The sequence below is a fragment of the Ambystoma mexicanum genome, chromosome 6q (assembly GCF_040938575.1).
Source record: "Ambystoma mexicanum isolate Mex_15411 chromosome 6q, UKY_AmexF1_1, whole genome shotgun sequence".
NCBI lineage: Eukaryota > Metazoa > Chordata > Amphibia > Caudata > Ambystomatidae > Ambystoma > Ambystoma mexicanum.
The window spans coordinates 1,425,147,151-1,425,164,280 of NC_090937.1; the positions used below are offsets into that span (position 1 = coordinate 1,425,147,151).

General features: G+C 45.9%; 1 protein-coding gene across 2 annotated transcripts in view; it reads left to right on the plus strand.

Annotated features, from left to right (window-relative positions):
- The window catches only part of LOC138516754 (signal peptide, CUB and EGF-like domain-containing protein 1), a 656,121-nt gene that overhangs the window by 560,441 nt on the left and 78,550 nt on the right, over positions 1-17,130 (plus strand). The window lies entirely within an intron of this gene.

A 17,130-nucleotide genomic window follows, 5' to 3' on the forward strand; every position in this document is an offset into this window, starting at 1 on the left:
GTAAAATGTTTGTGGAAAGTGGGGCATACAAAAGGTACATGTGAATCTGGGTCTTTCTGACGGTCTATAATTATCTGCTTTCCTCGCAGATCTGGGACAAAGCCCCCTGGAACCTCACGGACGCGCTCTCATTTACATTCCATTCCAGCTGATTTGTTCACGTTCTTATTTGGAACTCCTAGGATGCTGATCACTTTAATACATGTACGGAAGGAAGAGTTGGCATTAAGTTTAAGACACTGAAGCTAGGCCACCGATTCAACTCCAGAAGGCTTCTCTTTTAAAGCCCAGATAAAAGAACCAGTCAGTGATGTTGGGGGATGAGGTATAATTGAGACCAATACTAGATCGAACAGACTTGCACGTGCTTGTTTTCTTACATATTTATATCACATTATAAATATTTCCTATTTGAGCCACCGGAAGTTGACATTCTTTTTTCTAGAATCGTTCAATACCTTTTTTTTTTAAAAAAAAAACATATTTTTCTGGTGCCAAATAACACACTTTCTACACCTGGGTTGGGATAATTAACTTCAGTACGGGAATAATTGGGGCAAGTGCTAGATGTTGGTCTGGGAGGAACTATTGTTTAAAAGACGCTGTTTAGTCAACCAATATTACTAGTGTTGCTACTTTATACATAACTGCACTGCACCAATGATCTATGCCTAATGAGGGTGAAACCCGATATGTAGTTGTCCTGACCGCCTTGCAAAATGCCTGGCTTGGGTTAATTAAGCTATGTATAAAGTAGCACTGAAAAGTTTTGCTGAAAGAGTGCAGTGTCTTGCAGCTCGTTGACGCTTTTTGGTTGAGAAGTCAACTGACGGTGACGAAATTGATGACCTGCTGAAACTACAAATGCCAGCGTGTGGGAAGGCTGATAGCTTGATTTAAAATGACTGAGCTTTGTAGTAAAAGCACACTAATACTCCCTTAAAAGTGTTCAACTCGGATTCAACAAGCGTAAAGATATCCTTGCAAACCACCCAGGCGGTGATGGCACCGATGCCACAGCCACCCCAAACTCTGGTGTTCGGTAAAAATGCCCTGACAAGAGGAGTAACACCTGCACCTTTGTACGCAAAGATCATGACGTTCATTGCAAATGAACAGAACAAGGGCGGACGGCCATCTTCTAAAACACCATTGGTTAATAACGCCAGCCTCACGAATTGTAATGAGCTTCCCGGCACAGAAATTGTTAATCATTGTGAAGTGAGCTGGGCTGTCCAACCTTATAATACCTCACAAGATATTAATGAAATTGGGACGCGTGAAAGTGAATTGTGATTGGACGCTGCATAAAGGTGAGCCCTTTCGGAATCCTGCCCAAACTACTTTACCCAGCTTGTAAATTCCAGAGTGGTTTCAGGCAAGGGTATTCCACGGCGCATAACTTTACCCAGCTACGTTCTTCCCCCTTACTATTGTCTTCTCCGTCCCGGTTTTCACACAGCGACCAGATGCCAGGCATTAACCCGCCAATGGGTGCAACAACCATATCTGCATTGAACTTTGTATTACGCCCCCTAGTACGATTGTATGAGAATATCAATGAGAATTTAAAGGAACAGCGAGCAATGATTGTACAATCTAATTCCAAACTGGCTTTCAACTCGACGGCTATGTTACTGCCCAAAGCTGACAGATGGGGGCAGTTGGGAAATATTTCTCTTTACAGCACCTTTCCTTCCAATTCTAATTTCTATGGACCCTCAAACCTGTTGCTTTTATTTTGATTCTGACCTGCTCTTTTTGCATTGCAGTACACTTGTTTTTGCTAATTTGTCATTGGGAAACTGACATGTCCTTCAGGCACAGAACTGGAAAAGATTGTTTCCCTTAGTCTTGTTACTTTGTTGCCACTTGTGGTAACATGTAATCATTCGGTAACTTTTTATCATTATACAATGCATCTTACAAGGGGGTACATTTTTTGCTTTGCCCTAGACTAACGCAGAGGATTGTTGGTTACTCTAGGTGTGCCTAGGGACAAGCTGGTGGCAGCAGTTACTTTTTCCTATTTTTTGGTCTAATTTACTTCAGCTTTACTGCGTTTGGCTACCAACGTTTGGCTACCAACTGTGGCTAGTGTCCAATCATGGCTGTGCCACATAGTCTTTCAGTTTTCCTTTGGCTATCTTGTCTTTAATCTTTCTTCCGGCCAGTGAGGCCAGGAAAACCCTTATATGGACTTCCATTCCTGGGAAAACAGAGGCTTTTGGCGGGCTACTGCAGCGCCATGGGTGTTTGCTGCCACGAAGTCGGTTGGGTCTGTCTGGTACCAATCCACAAATAGGTTTCGGTGTGTCTGAGTGGTATTCATGAGTTATGCCACCAGTGGACCCAATTGGACCACCGGGGGGGGAGAGGTGTGTGTGTGTGTGTGTGTATCTGTCATTGGCAAGTGAGAGTGTCAGCTCTTATCTTGCTTTTTGGATAAGAGAACCCCTGTACCCACCCTAGAGAGATCCTGGAAGAAACCACAGGAGCCAAGAATCCTCTCCAGCTGCATGACCCGCAAGGAGACTGGAGCCTGTTGGAAGAAGGCCTGGTGACCAACTTCTGCTGCTGTCCTGGTAGATCCCTGTATTGCTGAAGATGTCCATCAGTGTTGCAAAGGAGCTGCAATCCTTGGAGTGGAGGGAACATCCATTCTCGATGTCAATGCTTCTTTTGGGTTTCTTGAACCTGACCCTAGGTTTTTCTCAGCCAAGTCTCTCAAGCCTGATAGGTGGGTCTTCATATTCTCCACATATTCCAATAGTGTCTTTTCATTCTTGGCTTGGTGTTCCTAGTTCTCTCGTACTATATCTAGAGTGATGCAGAGTTGTCTTTCGAGCAAGAGTTTTAAAAGAAAGAACCTCATTGACGATGGCAGTGTGTTTCTCAGGACCATGAGGATCAGAGGCAGGGCTTAATCCCAGTTTTTACCTTGGGACCCCACCACCTTTTGTTTGATAGTCTTATTCTCTCGCTCGACAAGCCCATGTGTCTGAGGATGATAAACAGATGTCAGTTGCCTAATGTGGAGCCTTTGACATACTTGCCGCATCACTGTAGACACAAAGTTTGCCCCTTCATCAGTTAGGATTTCTTCCCATAGGCACACAAGCAAAAAATCTACATGTCACAGATCTGGTGGTTGGGAGTATTGGGAGTGCTTCCTGGTACCTTGTGACATAAACCACAATCGCATCAAGATGCATTTATATCCTCTACTGGATGGTTGGTTCAAGGGGACCCACCAGATCAATACCCATATGTTGGAACAGGACCTTCATCAAAGGCATCCATTGTGGGCGGTACCTTTTTTGGTACTGTGGAAATAGTGTTCTGGCACTTACGATATTAGGGAGAATTCTCTGTAAAGGCTAATTTCCCAAACCTAGTGAGTCCCTGTGACTGTTCAGTAATTATAATACATGAATAAAACTCTGAGCCACTGAGTAGGTTGTTTGGATTACTAAGAGAATCCAATTATTTTATTGTATAATTATTTTCTCTTTAGGAATTTTTGATAAAGGGTAAGTCTTCTCTCAAATCCTGTCCTGCTTCTGTAACAGGTTGTCACTGCAGGTAAGTCTAGGTAAGAGTCAAATTAGCTGCTTTAATGTCCTTTCACATTTGTGACCCTTTTCTTCTTTCTGTGTCTTTACTTTCAGCAGTCTCTAAAGATACCTCTGTCTTTGCTTGTTAATTATTTTTCTTTTCCTCTCTTTGCCTTTTCTTTGTTCTGAGTTTTCGCTTTTCCAGTCTGTTCTCCTTTTCTTCTTATCACTTGACGATCAAACGTAACAGCTGAAGATCAAGATAGATTGAAGTTTTTAGGCTGTCTTTTCTTTTAGCCCTCCTCCCCTGTGGTTTCTTCTAGGACTTCCGTTCCTGCCCCGTCAGCTTAACAGGAGCCTGGGCACATCGTTTCTCACAGAGGGCAATGGCACTTCCTAAAGTATCTTGTAGCGCAACAGCGCTTCACAACTAGTTTGTAGCACAGCGGTGCTTCCTAAATAGTTCGTAGCGCAACGGCGCTTCAGAAATAGTTTGTAGCACAACGGTGCTTTATTACTAGTTCGTAGCGCAACGGCGCTTCTTAAATAATTTGTGGCACAACGGTGCTTTATAAACAATTCATAGCGCAACGGCGCTTACCTTTCAACTTAACAAGCAGCTGCGTTCGCCGTACCACATAACCTTTTAACTGGAAGTGCAACGGCGCTGTTTCTTTAACAATTCACCACTCCGCTGGTCGCCTGGATCCCAACACACGGATCTTCACCTTGATATGCGGTGCTGTATATTTCTCTCTCCTCTCTCATAAACCGTGGCGCTAACTCATACTGCTCACTGGTGTCGTCTTCGAATGACAGCAGCTGTGTCTCTCCCCGGCGATAACAATCGCCTCATAAGCTTAACAGGATTCTCTCGCCTTTCAGGCTGGGTCTTTCAACAAGGCAGCTCCGCGGGTCAGCAGCGATTACGTTCACTGCTTTGCCAGGACGACAACGATCGTCAGCCTTTCTTCACAAAAATTACTTCCCTTTCTCCACAGCGACACCGGCACACCATCAGCTGTCGATGTTCAGATTAGTACGCCCAGCTGTAACCGTTGGGCTCGACCTCCTCCTCGTCACACGCCGTTTCCTAGGATACCAAACAGAGTTATTTAGAGGAAAGTCCATACAGGAATCACTTCCTGGTTCTGTATCCATGCCTTAACGGGGCTCCGCACTGTACACAAAGAAATTAGAGGCAAGACAAAAACCTACACATTGTCACACCCCCTCTACTAAACCCTTATGATCGGGAAGGGTTTCTGCTCTGGACAGAGAATCAGCTTGGGTTAAAAACTTCCCCGGTCTATGAATTGTTTTAAAATAGAAGGGCTGGAGGGAAAGAAATCACCTAAGTATTCTCTGATTTGAATCCTTGTTATGAGCAAGCCAGACTAATGGAGCATGATCAGTTATTAAGGTGAACTCTCGGCCTAACAGATAATCTTAGAGCGTCGATAGCCCACTTTACTGCCAAACACTCCTTCTCGATGGTTGGATAACTTAGTTTGTGAGGTAACAACTTCCGACTGATGAACAGTATTGGCCTTTCCTTCTCTCCCTGGTCCTGGAATAGCACAGCTCCGAGTCCCGTACCTGAGGCATCCGTGTGGAGGTAAAACGGGGTGTTAAAATCTGCACAGTGTAAGACAGCTCTTTCGGTGAGGGCCTCCTTTAAGGCCTTAAATGCCTGTAAAGTTTCCAGAGTTTCCCAAGTTTTCCTTGTTGCTGAGCTCTTTTTTTTAAGAGATCTGTGAGAGGACTGGCTAAGGTAGAAAAGTGTGGGATAAATCTTCTGTAATATCCCACAAACCCCAGAAAAGCCCGCACTTGTTTCGGTGTTGCTGGAAACTTCAACTGCTTGATAGCCTTGATTTTCTCCTCCTGGGGTCTGATGATCCCCTGACCCACATAATATCCCAAATACTTTGTATGAAACATATAGCGACATGAGTTTTCTTGGGATTTATGTGTAGCCCTGCCTGTTTCAGCATCTCAAAAATGTTCTCAAGATGTTGCAGGTGTTGCTGTAGATTATGATATTGTCGAGATATGCACCGACATACTGTTCATGCCCTTTTATAATATGGTTCATTAGTCGCTGAAAGGTCGCAGGAGCCCCATTCAATCCAAAGGGTAGCACCGTAAATTGATATAAACCCGTAGGTGTGGCAAACGCAGTCTTCTCCTGATCTGAAGGCAGTAGGGGAATTTGCCAGTAGCCCTTGGTTAAGTCAATTGTAGTCAAAAACCTCACCTTCCCTAGATTATTTAGGAGATCTTCTAATCGAGGCATTGGATATGCATCGAATTTAGAAATGTCATTGGCCTTCCAGAAATCCAGGCAGAACCACACACTCCCATCCGGCTTCGGTACTAGGACCACAGGGGAACACCAGTCACTATAAGATGGTTCAATGATCCCCAGATCCAGCATTTCCTGTACCTCTTGGTTGAAGGCTCTGATCTTTGACTCAGGAATCCGATAAGGTCTTTGCCTCACTATGGCCCCAGGTTTGGTGACTATACGATGATTGGTTAAATTAGTCTTCCCTGGTAAGGAGGAGAATATATGTGAAAACCGTCGTACTACGTTAGACAATTCAGTTTTTTGGACAGCTGACAAATTTGGGTTGATATTTAGGTCCTCGGAACCAGTTTTCTTCTTTAATTGTAGAAATTGTTCTGCTGCTGCTTCATCCACAGATATCGTGGCCATTGTTGGGACTGGAGATATCCATTTTTTAAGTAAGTTGACATGATAGGTTTGATAGGGAAACTTACAGTCTGTCTGTTTCACCTTGTAGGTTAACGTACCCAAAACTTCTTGAATCTCATAAGGACCTTTCCAAGTAGCTAACATCTTGTTCTCTGACGAAGGTACCAACACAAGTACTTGGTCTCCTTTCTTAAAAGTACGTAGCTGCGCATGGTGATTGTAATATTTCTCTTGTCTTATTTGCGCTTGAAGACGGTTATCCCTGGCAATACTTTGTAATTTTTCCACCCTTTCCTGCAGCTGAGAAGCATACTCTGTCAATATTATCTCCTGCTTCGGTTGCTCCTCCCAAGTTTCTTTTAACAGGTCTAATAAATAATAAAGTACAAACGGGCCTCCCGAACAGTAATTCAAAGGGTGAAAACCCTGTTGAGGACTGAGGAGTGTTCCTAAGTGTCATTAAAATCCACGGAAGTACTCTATCCCAGTCTTTACTCTCTGGGGAAGTCGTTTTCTTCAGCATTTGTTTGATGCTATGATTATAACGTTCCACCAACCCATCAGTCTGTGGGTGGTACACAGCTGGGTTCAGATGTTATATTTTTAGCGTCTCACAGACTTGTTGTAGTACCTTGGACATGAAATTTGACCCACGGTCAGTGACAATCTCCCTGGGAATCCCAACTCGTCCAATAAAAGATATTGGTGCGTCACAAATCTGTTGGGTATTTGTTGCCTTCAAGGGAAATGCCTCGTGGTATCTGGTTGCATAGTCGACCACCAAAAGAATGTATTTGTGACCTCTTCGAGTCGGTTCCAAAGGTCCCACCATATCGATTCCTATTCTACTGAACGGTTCCATAACCAGGGGCATAGGTTGAAGTGGTGCTCTCCTCACATTGGCCCGGTTCTTCAGCTGACATTCCTCACGTGACCGAACCACCTGTTGGTACACTCCAGGCCAATAGAATCTATCTAAGATCTTTTTAGTTGTCTTCTCCGTTCCCAAGTGACACTCACCAATTTGGAGGTGAGCGACCTCAAGTATAGTGTTATAGTATTTCTGGGGTATCAGTAACTGTTTTAGATCCTCTCCATTCCTGGACTTAATCTGTAGTACAACCCATTCTCCTTAATGAAGCGTGGTCCCTCTCCTGCTATTTCTTCTAGGGCCCGCTATCGGGCATATTGCAGCAAGGGATCTAGCTCTTGTGCAGACCTGAAACTGTCCCAGTCTTCCTCAATTCTCCAGTCTACTGCCACAGGGAAAACCTTTTTAGCTCTCCATTCTTCCTTCATTAACCGCTTGAGCTTTCTGCTCTTTTGTGTTTTAGGAACCGGGCTAGGTATTTCATCTCTATGGAAAGGGGCCGTTTCCAGCCAGCTCTTAATCTTATGAACTAATTCCAGAAATGTTGGTATATCTGAGCCAATTAGAAGTGGTTTCGGTAAACGAGGTAACACTGCCGCCGTCATCCGCATGGTTTCCCCGACCATCTTGATTTGTATTTGCTTGGAGGGATAAACCCTCACATCCCCATGTACACATCGGATAGGAATTTTCTCTGAGGAATAATAATCTTCACCTACCAGCTCTGATGTTACCGCTGTCTGTAGGCTTCCTGAGTCGATCAATGCGGTGGTGTGTTTTCCATCCACTTCTGCCTCACATGTATACAGATACTGCGGCTGTCTCCCATTTATCGGTTCCGGGCCCTCATTTCCTTTTTGGGATTCGAGAACCCCAACATCCATTGGTTCAGCTTTTGGTTTTTTTGGACAAAATCTTGCTAGGTGCCCCCAGCCCCCACAGTCAAAACACTCTGGGCCTCTAGGCGTAAGTGTAGCCTGACGATAAGTTAGAGGACCTTCACTGTTAGGTCTGGAACGCACGTTTTCTCCTTCCGATCTTCGTAGCATTGAGTGTGGCCACCTTGGTGGAGTCGCCGACTTATTCAACAAAAGGGGTGGTTTATAACTTGTCTGATAGTTCAACACCTTGCCTTGTCCAGCTTTTTGGTAAGCTGAGGCCACCTCTATACCCTCAGTTAATGACAACCTGGGATGTTGTTTGACCCACCTCTGTACGGGCCCACGGAGAGCTTCGATGAACTGTTCCAAAAGAACCTTTTCTGTTCTCTCCGCCGGAGTGGAGGCACTAGGTTGTAGCCATTTCTCCGCTAATTCTTTTACTCTGTAAAATAACTGCCTCGGAGTTTCTTCCCCCTTCAGTTTGACTTCTCTAAACTTGACTCGATACGTTTCCTTGTCGTGTCCCATTCGCTCCAACACCACCTTCTTCATGTCCCCATAGCTGGTATCACCCGCAGGGTTTGCCGCTTGATATGCACATTGCATTTCACCGGTCATCAATGGTGCGATGTAATGACACCATCTCTCGGTGAGCCACTGTGCATTCCGAGCCACTCTGTCAAAATTCATGAAGTGTCCTGGATCTTCGCCTGCCGAATACTTTTGCAAGACAGAGGTAGGGACCTGGGACTGTTTTGTACGTTCGTTACTTCGAGTAATTGAGCCTGTTGCATTTGTAAGGCCTGTTGAAAGGCTAATCTGTCGGCCTGAGGTTGATGTGATTGCATTTGTAAGGCCTGTTGTAAGAGTTGTTGACCTTCGCTTAGGGTCTTAATAAGGTCCTCCATGGCGTTCTCACGAATCCCACTTCTGACACCAAATGTGACCGTTCAGTGATTATAATACATGAATAAAACTCTGAGCCACTGAGTAGGTTGTTTGGATTACGAAGAGAATCCAATTCTTTTATGGAATTTTTGATAAAGGATACATCTTCTCTCAAATCCTGCCCAGCTTCTGTAACAGGTTGTCACTGCAGGTAAGTCTAGATAAGAGTCAAATTAGCTGCTTTAATGTCCTTTCTTCTTTCTGTGTCTTTACTTTCATCAGTCTCTAAAGATATCTCTGTCTTTGCTTGTTAATTATTTTTCTTTTCCTCTTTGCCTTTTCTTCTGAGTTTTCGCTTTTCCAGTCTGTTCTCCTTTTCTTCTTATCACTTGACGATCAAACGTAACAGCTGAAGATCAAGATAGATTGAAGTTTTTAGGCTGTCTTTTCTTTTATCCCTCCTCCCCTGTGGTTTCTTCTAGGACCTCCTTTCCTGCCGCGTCAGCTTAACAGGAGCCTGGGCACATCGTTTCTCACAGAGGGCAATGGAACTTCCTAAAGTATCTCGTAGCGCAACAGCGCTTCACAACTAGTTCGTAGCACAGCGGTGCTTCCTAAATAGTTTGTAGCGCAACGGCGCTTCAGAAATAGTTCGTAGCACAACGGTGCTTTATAAACAATTCATAGCGCAACGGCGCTTACCTTTTGAACTTCACAAGCGGCTGCGTTCGCCGTACCACATAACCTTTTAACTGGAAGTGCAACGGCGCTGTTTCTTTAACAATTCACCACTCTGCTGGTCGCCTGGATCCCAACACACGGATCTTCACCTTGACATGCAGTGCTGTATATCTCTCTCTCCTCTCTCATAAACAGTGGCGCTGACTCATACTGCTCACTGGTGTTGTCTTCGAATGACAGCATTTCTCTCCGTCTCTCCCCGGCGATAACGATCGCCTCATAAGCTTAACAGGATTCTCTCACCTTTCAGGCTGGGTCTTTCAACAATGCAGCTCCGGGGGTCAGCAGCGATTACGTTCACTGCTCTGCCAGGACGACAAGGATCGTCAGCCTTTCTTCACTAAAATTACGTCCCTTTCTCCACCGCGACACCGGCACACCATCAGCTGTCGATGTTCAGATTAGTACGCTCAGCTGTAACCGTTTGGCTCGACCTCCTCCTCGTCACACGCCGTTTCCTAGGATACCAAACAGAGTTATTTAGAGGAAATTCCATACAGGAATCACTTCCTGGTCCTGTATCCATGCCTTAACGGGGCTCTGCACTGTACACAAAGAAATTAGAGGCAAGACAAAGACCTACACATTGTCGCAGTCCCCCAGCAGCTTTGCTGGATTTTTTTGGGGGTTATTTTTTCTCCTGCTAAGAGTGAGACTCTTTTTCTCCCACTCTTAGACATGATTTGAGTTGTTCCTTTTACTTTGTATGTGTTCTATGGGCTATGGGGTCCTTTTCCCCATAGCGTTTCATGTGTTTTTGATATCTGGGTTACACAGCACCCTCCGTGCAGTAACCCAGGGGTGTCGTAGCGACCCCCAAACATAGACTCCATACCCTGGGACTGACTACTGTCTCCCAGGGCATGTAAAGTCACCATTGGCTTTACTAGTCTCAAATTGTGAACAGAACCAGTACAAACCATCATATTGTGGACGTACTGGTCTGGGCAATTCGATTGCCCCAGGGTCTGTTGTTCGAGGGGGCACTGTCCAGTCCCCCCCGACCGAGTTTTGGCCGGTGGCAGTGGATACTACTTTTTATATTTGACTGCGAATATATTCCTATGGGATTTTCCCATTGTTCGAGGCTACCACTTTTTCAAATAGCCTCGAAAATACCGCCGGTTTATTAAATTAATATAAATTCACCGGTTGGTATTTTTTGCCAAAACTTGGTTCCAAAATGGCGTTTGTTTGCTTCTGTTACTCCAACCCAAGTTGAGCCCTTTGTTCCACTTTTTGGCGGGCTTCTCCACAGAAGCCTCCAAAAGTGGTGCCACTCTGTCTGGGTACCACTGGGGGTGTGGGAGGGGGTTTAGGCACCCTGGACTGAGTTGCCTCGGCAACTATAGTCGCACTCTTGTGTGATTGGCCCAAGTGGTGAGCCGCCCAGCTCACCACTTAGCATGTTTGAGTGACAGCTAGGCTGAATGAATGGGGGTTTTCTGCATAAAAGCAGGGCTTTGGGGACTGGAACTTCAGAAGTCGCCACAGGACCTAAAGAATCCGAGGAGGGAGAAGCCAAGCCGACCTGCAACGACGACACCACCGGTGGAGCCCTGCTGAACCGTCTCACCACTTTTCCCGACGACAGAGATCTCCAGCCCGGAGAGTCTTCTTCCTTTGACTGGTGGGGATAACCAGTTTGCCTGTCTTTTCGCCTTCCTGGACCATCTCGTGGCCGCCTTGCCCGTGCCAAGCACCCCGGCAACTGGAATACCAAGGTTTACCACTACCGCGAAGGAAAGGGTGGTACCTTGTAACCGGGAAACTCTGCGGCTGGTTTCTTCCCTGGCAGTGCAACGACCTTCAGTTTTCCTCCACGTCGAGACCTCGTTTTCCTCTGGACGAAACACCGACTTGCACCCGCTGCCAGGAACAACTGCCCCCGCTGGAGCGTTCTTCCCATTTTCAGGTACTGTGTCCCGCCTGGATTCCCTTGCGACAGATCGTTCGGGGTGACAGTAAATCCTCGACTTTCTAACATGGGTTAGCCTGGGGCCTGCTAACTAACTTTTCCTGACTTGATCTCCGTCTTTTGTGAACTATTTACAAAGACTCTTTGGGCATAACCCCACTGTGTGATCCTGGACACATTTCCTTGCTCTCTCTAAGAGTGGGCCTGGCATTTGAACTTCCTTGCTCTCCAGTAGACATTGCCTAACCAGCTTCACTGTGGTTCTGTGAAAAGTATTGAAATTTGTGTGCTTTCATAACTTTGCCTTTTCCCTCCCTTTTTAAATAACTTATTAGAGTGCCATCTTATGTTAAGCGCTCACCTGTGTCTGAAAATAAGTGGTGTTTCTCATTAAGACTTGTCTAATAAGTAATCAGGGTTGTATATTTATAATAGTGACTGTGTTGAATTTACTTACCTCTTTTGTGCTAGTGTAATTTACAAGTGTGTCTTTAAATAAATAATTATATACTTTTGCACCAAAGCTCTGGTCAGTGTTTGCTTGTGCTACTGTATTTCTGTACCTATTGTGTATACTCTATATAATGCCTAACTCATCTTGAGAGAAGTCTGACTGCTCAGCCACAGCTACCAGGTAAATCTGGGTGGTACAGACTGCTACCAATTGGGTTTACTGCCAACCACCTGTAGTCCTAAATCTTTTGCAGTGGTCCCTAAGGGAACTGCACAGGTTTCTGCCTAACATACGACATAGTTTGCCGAACCTGGTGATGTCGCCATAATGCCCAGGTGAGCAGAATCAGCGAGTAAGAACTTGTGTGTTCTCTACCGCCAGGTGTCTTACACTTAGGTGATCGTGAGCTACTTTTAGTAGTAGTGCACGGTGTGAGAGGGGAATCAGTTATTCCTGTCCTTGATCGTCTTGACACACCCGGTAGTACAATCCATTTTTTGGGTGAAAAGTTGGATAGTTGGTGGTTTCCCCCATGCTCCTCTTCCTCTGCTTTTTCACTGAGTTATCCTGAGGGTGGTAATGGTTAAGTCAACAGTTTGAAGCTACAGCTCCTGCCAATCAAGATTCCAATCAATATATTCAAGCTCATTGGTTGCTATAATTCATATTGTCTTCACCTTTCTCCTTTCGGGGAGACTTTATATTTGGGTGGTCGGAGTAGGAATGTCGGTTATGGCGAACTGCTCCTCTTATAGCCATTCCGGATCTACTGTTTTCAGAAGTTCCTTGAACTGGGGTACATCCACGGCTATCATGACGTGGGCTTTTGTAGTGAGGGAAGAATTGCTGCCTTTACTCCTATCCCCTGATCTTGAACCTGCAACTGGATCCTCTTGGTAGGATAAGTGTTTTTTTACACATCTTATCTTTATCAGGGGTTCTCAGGTTCCCTTCCAGACGACTGATGTCAGGGCTTACCACTGTGTTTTGACTGCTGCTTTACATGCACCTGTACCCCTACTGTCTATGGGTACCACCTTAGCCTTTCTATCGGTTCCCCATACACGGAAGACGGCAGCAGTTGGGGGTGACTGGAGGCGCAGGCCATCCAGCCTCATGCCGTACAGGCTTCTCCTCTTGGGGTTTCCTTCTTCAGTCTCTGCCCATGGTCTTGCTGGTTTAAGTGGCGGCATAGTAGTAGTTGTTCCAGATCTGTTGAAAGGGGTTAGTTGGCTGTAATCTGCATGTTGCTCCACAGAAGCTATGTATATTGACACTGCCAGGCTTGGCCAATGATGTTGACATTCCCACCTTTGTATTGGTCATGGAAGGTGTCCAGGAATTGCTCCAGGGCGATCTTCTCTGTAATTGCAGGTGTTGATATCCTGACTGGCTGCAGCCATTTATCCACAACGTCCTTGATTGTATAGTACAATTGTCGAGGGATCTGTTTGGGCCCCACCTGGTCTGAGGTTTTGTTGGTAGGCTTCCTCTTTGAATCCCAACTGGGCCAATATGGCTGCCTTAAGTTCTATATATATGGGGTATTCCTGGTGGTATTAACTAGTTGGTATGCTCCTTGCAGAGGACCATGAACATAGAGGTGCGGGTGGACTATATGCTGTCCCTATCTTTCTTTCAGTTATTGTGCATTGTGGGAAATTTGCTCAAAATTAGTAAAGAAATACAAGGGATCATTCCCTTCCACTTACTTTGCAGGACAGATGTAGGAACGACGAATGGACCCTAGTTGACATCACCACTCCAGTCAACTGTAGCGTCCTGGTCTTTGACTTGTACCGCCGTCTGTGGATTTCCCTGCATCTGTATGGATTTCTGAAATGGTTGCCAGTCTGCTTGTGCTTGTTGGGCGTGTACTTGCGGTCACTACTGTAGTTGCTCCTGCCCTTTGGTCAGGGGCTTGATCAGGTTCTAAATGGCGTTCTCAATCCCACTACTGCCACCACTTGTAGGACCACTGCGACAACCGTTTTTAAGTTGCTTTCTACTTTATTTAATTAGATCAAACAATATACACATCATAGTTCTAGGTTCACAGGTCCTTTCACTGTTTATCAGTAGTAAGGACAGAGTCTTCCTGGACTGGGGAAAGCTCTTCTTGCCTTAGCAGGGTTGCTTCTTTTTTCCTTCTCATTATTCGCAAGGGAACCACGCCTTCCTCCTGCAACACAAAGCAGTGGTCCATCTTCTCCTTTTATCCTTCCTTCTAGCCTGTGCCCTGGATCGGTATTGGCTATTCGTGGAACTGCCCCCGCGTTTCCTGATGCTCTATGGGAGGAAGTCCTGTCTACTCCCAATGGAGCTGGTGTTTTGATGGTCACTAAACTCAGACCAGCAAATTTCTTTTTTTTTTATTTTATTATTTTTTTTTCCCCTTTCCCATCCACTGTGCTTCAGATGAGCTGCTTGCTGCCCAATGAGCCCATCTGCCTTCGGGTGTCCTTTTTAGGTGGGCCCTCGTTTTCAGGAGGCTTACACCTCTTGTCTTGAGGTCCTGTCTAGATCAAAACACCCTGCCTCAGCTCCCTCCTTGATGATCTGTGATGGTCTTGTGCATAATGGGGTCTTTGCTGCACCTCCTGTTCTCTCTCCAAATTCTGCGACCTTACCACATGCTCCCTCCTCCACACACACCTCTTAGTCTTAGGGTGTGTCTTTTCCTCTCGTCTGTCCCTCTGGTGGTCTCCTCAGCTTGCCTCCCTCTGTAATACACCCTTGTTTATTTATTTTGCCTTTTGTAAGGCACTTATACAGAATGAAATTGTGTTTCAAAACACCCACCGAGCAGGGGAAGGAACATGGGGACAAAGGCAATAGAAAACAATACTGAACAGGATAGAGGTGGTCCTACTAGGCCTTGTGAGCATTCAGATCATGCAAGTGCAGGTAGAGTGAGACTGGGGAGGGTGGTGGGGGTATGTGCTGGATAATTCCCCACAGTGAACCGGTAAGTGCTTAGCAGAGGTCATAGTGAGAAGTGCTCATCTGCTGATGCAATAAGTGTGGTCCTGTGAGGCAACACGGGCCAGTGGGTGCCCAAGGACAAGTGCTGGGAGCAGGACGGCCAGGACCTAGAAGGACACATAAAGGCCAAGGCCACCAATCTCAGCGGCTGAAGGGATTAGCACAGGAGAGGAGGGGGAAGGAGGAGGGAAAGTCTGAAGGCGCTTTCAGAATTTGTAGAGATCTGGCACAAGACTGAGGGGGAGGCTGTTCCAGATGAAGGAGCTAGCCGAGGAAAGAGATCGGCCTCCATATCGCTGCTTAGAGAAGCACTTCACCCACAGAGTTGGAGCCGGAGGAGCGTAAAGATCTTGAGGGAGCCTCAAACCTCTTCCACACATACGTCCAACTTGCCAATGCCACTTCCAATCACTTCTCCTTCTTACTTTCCCTCCAACCCCGTCACTCCTAAGATTCCTCGTAAAAAAAACCTCCCTATTTTCCAACACCTTTTTTCTTTTCTCAAGCTCCTATGTTCTGCTCCTTGGCCCCTCCATATACTTCACTACGCTCCTCCTGATATCCACTTCCAAACTCCTTTTGTTCTCTCTGGCCACCTCTCTCCAGCCTCCTTCCTGCTGCTCCACCTCCTTCTGCGTTCTCTTCGATGCTCTCCAAAGCTCTTCCTCTGACTCCAAACTTCCATTCTGCATCTCTCCAGCAATGGACTCCAGAACACCCTCTCCCCGCTGTGCTGAGAGCTGGCTGTTTCATGGTATGGGTCAATAGCTTTGCTGCAATTGGATAAAGGGGGGGTCAAGAAATCCATCTGAGCCTGCTCAGTCCCTGGAATGCTCTGTAATTCCAAGCTTTGGGATGTAGTCTTTAAATGGGGCTGACACCATATTTGATCTCATCCTGGAATGTTCTCTTTATTGGATGCGTTGCAGCAGCTATCTCGCCTGTTGCATAGCAGATCAGCTTGTGTACTGTATAATATGTTTATGCAGATGTTTTATCTAGCAACCAAAGCACCCTTTAAAAAAAGTTTTATTAATGTTCCATACAATAACTTAGACTTTGTAAATAACATCCATTGATGCATCACATTATTTGTCTGTACAACCTCCCCAAATCCACCCTCCACCAGCCGATTCCACTGCAGAGTCTACCTATATTGTGGGTTAAACTGCCTGGGACTGCTCCCCATATCACTATTCTGCAGATTGTGTTGGTGTATTAACTTGAGTCAGGGAGACCTCCTGAGTAGGGGCTGTCCGTTCTTGTATCATCTGTTTCCAGGCTATTAAATCAAAGTTTTGTTCCTCATGACCTTGACGGGATGCTTCCTGCCACACAGCGGTCGCTGCCAATTACCATTTTTGCAGGTCCTTCATCCACATCCCCATCACTGGACTGTTGCGAGCTTTCTACCCCATTGCTATTCTACGCTTCGCCAAGATGTCTGCTAGATCTCGCAATTTACTGACATGTCTTGCATGCTTTGGTCTCGGAAAAATTCCTAGCACGCACACCCTGGGGGGAAACCGAGTCTGGTGACAAGACAACCTTGGCCAGGGTCAGGGATAGTCCCTCTCAGAATTGGCGCATCTCTGAGCAGGCCCAGAACATAGGCACCAGGTCTGCGTTTAGCAGGCCGCATTTCGGACAAGATTGTTCTGTTGCTTTACTGAATTTAGCACTCTTCCCCGGAGTTTATGCTCTGTGAGTGACACATAATTGGATCAGCTGTAGCTTTGCATTTCTGGACACCTTCTTGTGATAAACCATGGTCCTACTTTAGGCTGCATCCGACAGCTGCTCCTGCAAATCGGCTTCCCGGCTTTGCCTTATCTGTATTAGATTGCTATCTGGCCGTGCCATTAATGCCTCATGTAGTCTTGATATTGCATGTCCTCCTTCTGAGATGTCATATAATGTTTCGATCGTCTCATCTTCCAACAGTATTGTATCTGCTCGTGGCCATTTTAATTTTATTCTATGGAGAAGTGAGGATTGGTTATGTGTTGTCCTTCTTGCACTACCGTTTCCGAAGCGACCGCACTAATGGTCATCGGCCACCCCTCTATTATATCACCTAATGTCGCCACCCCTCTGGGATCCCATTACTTCC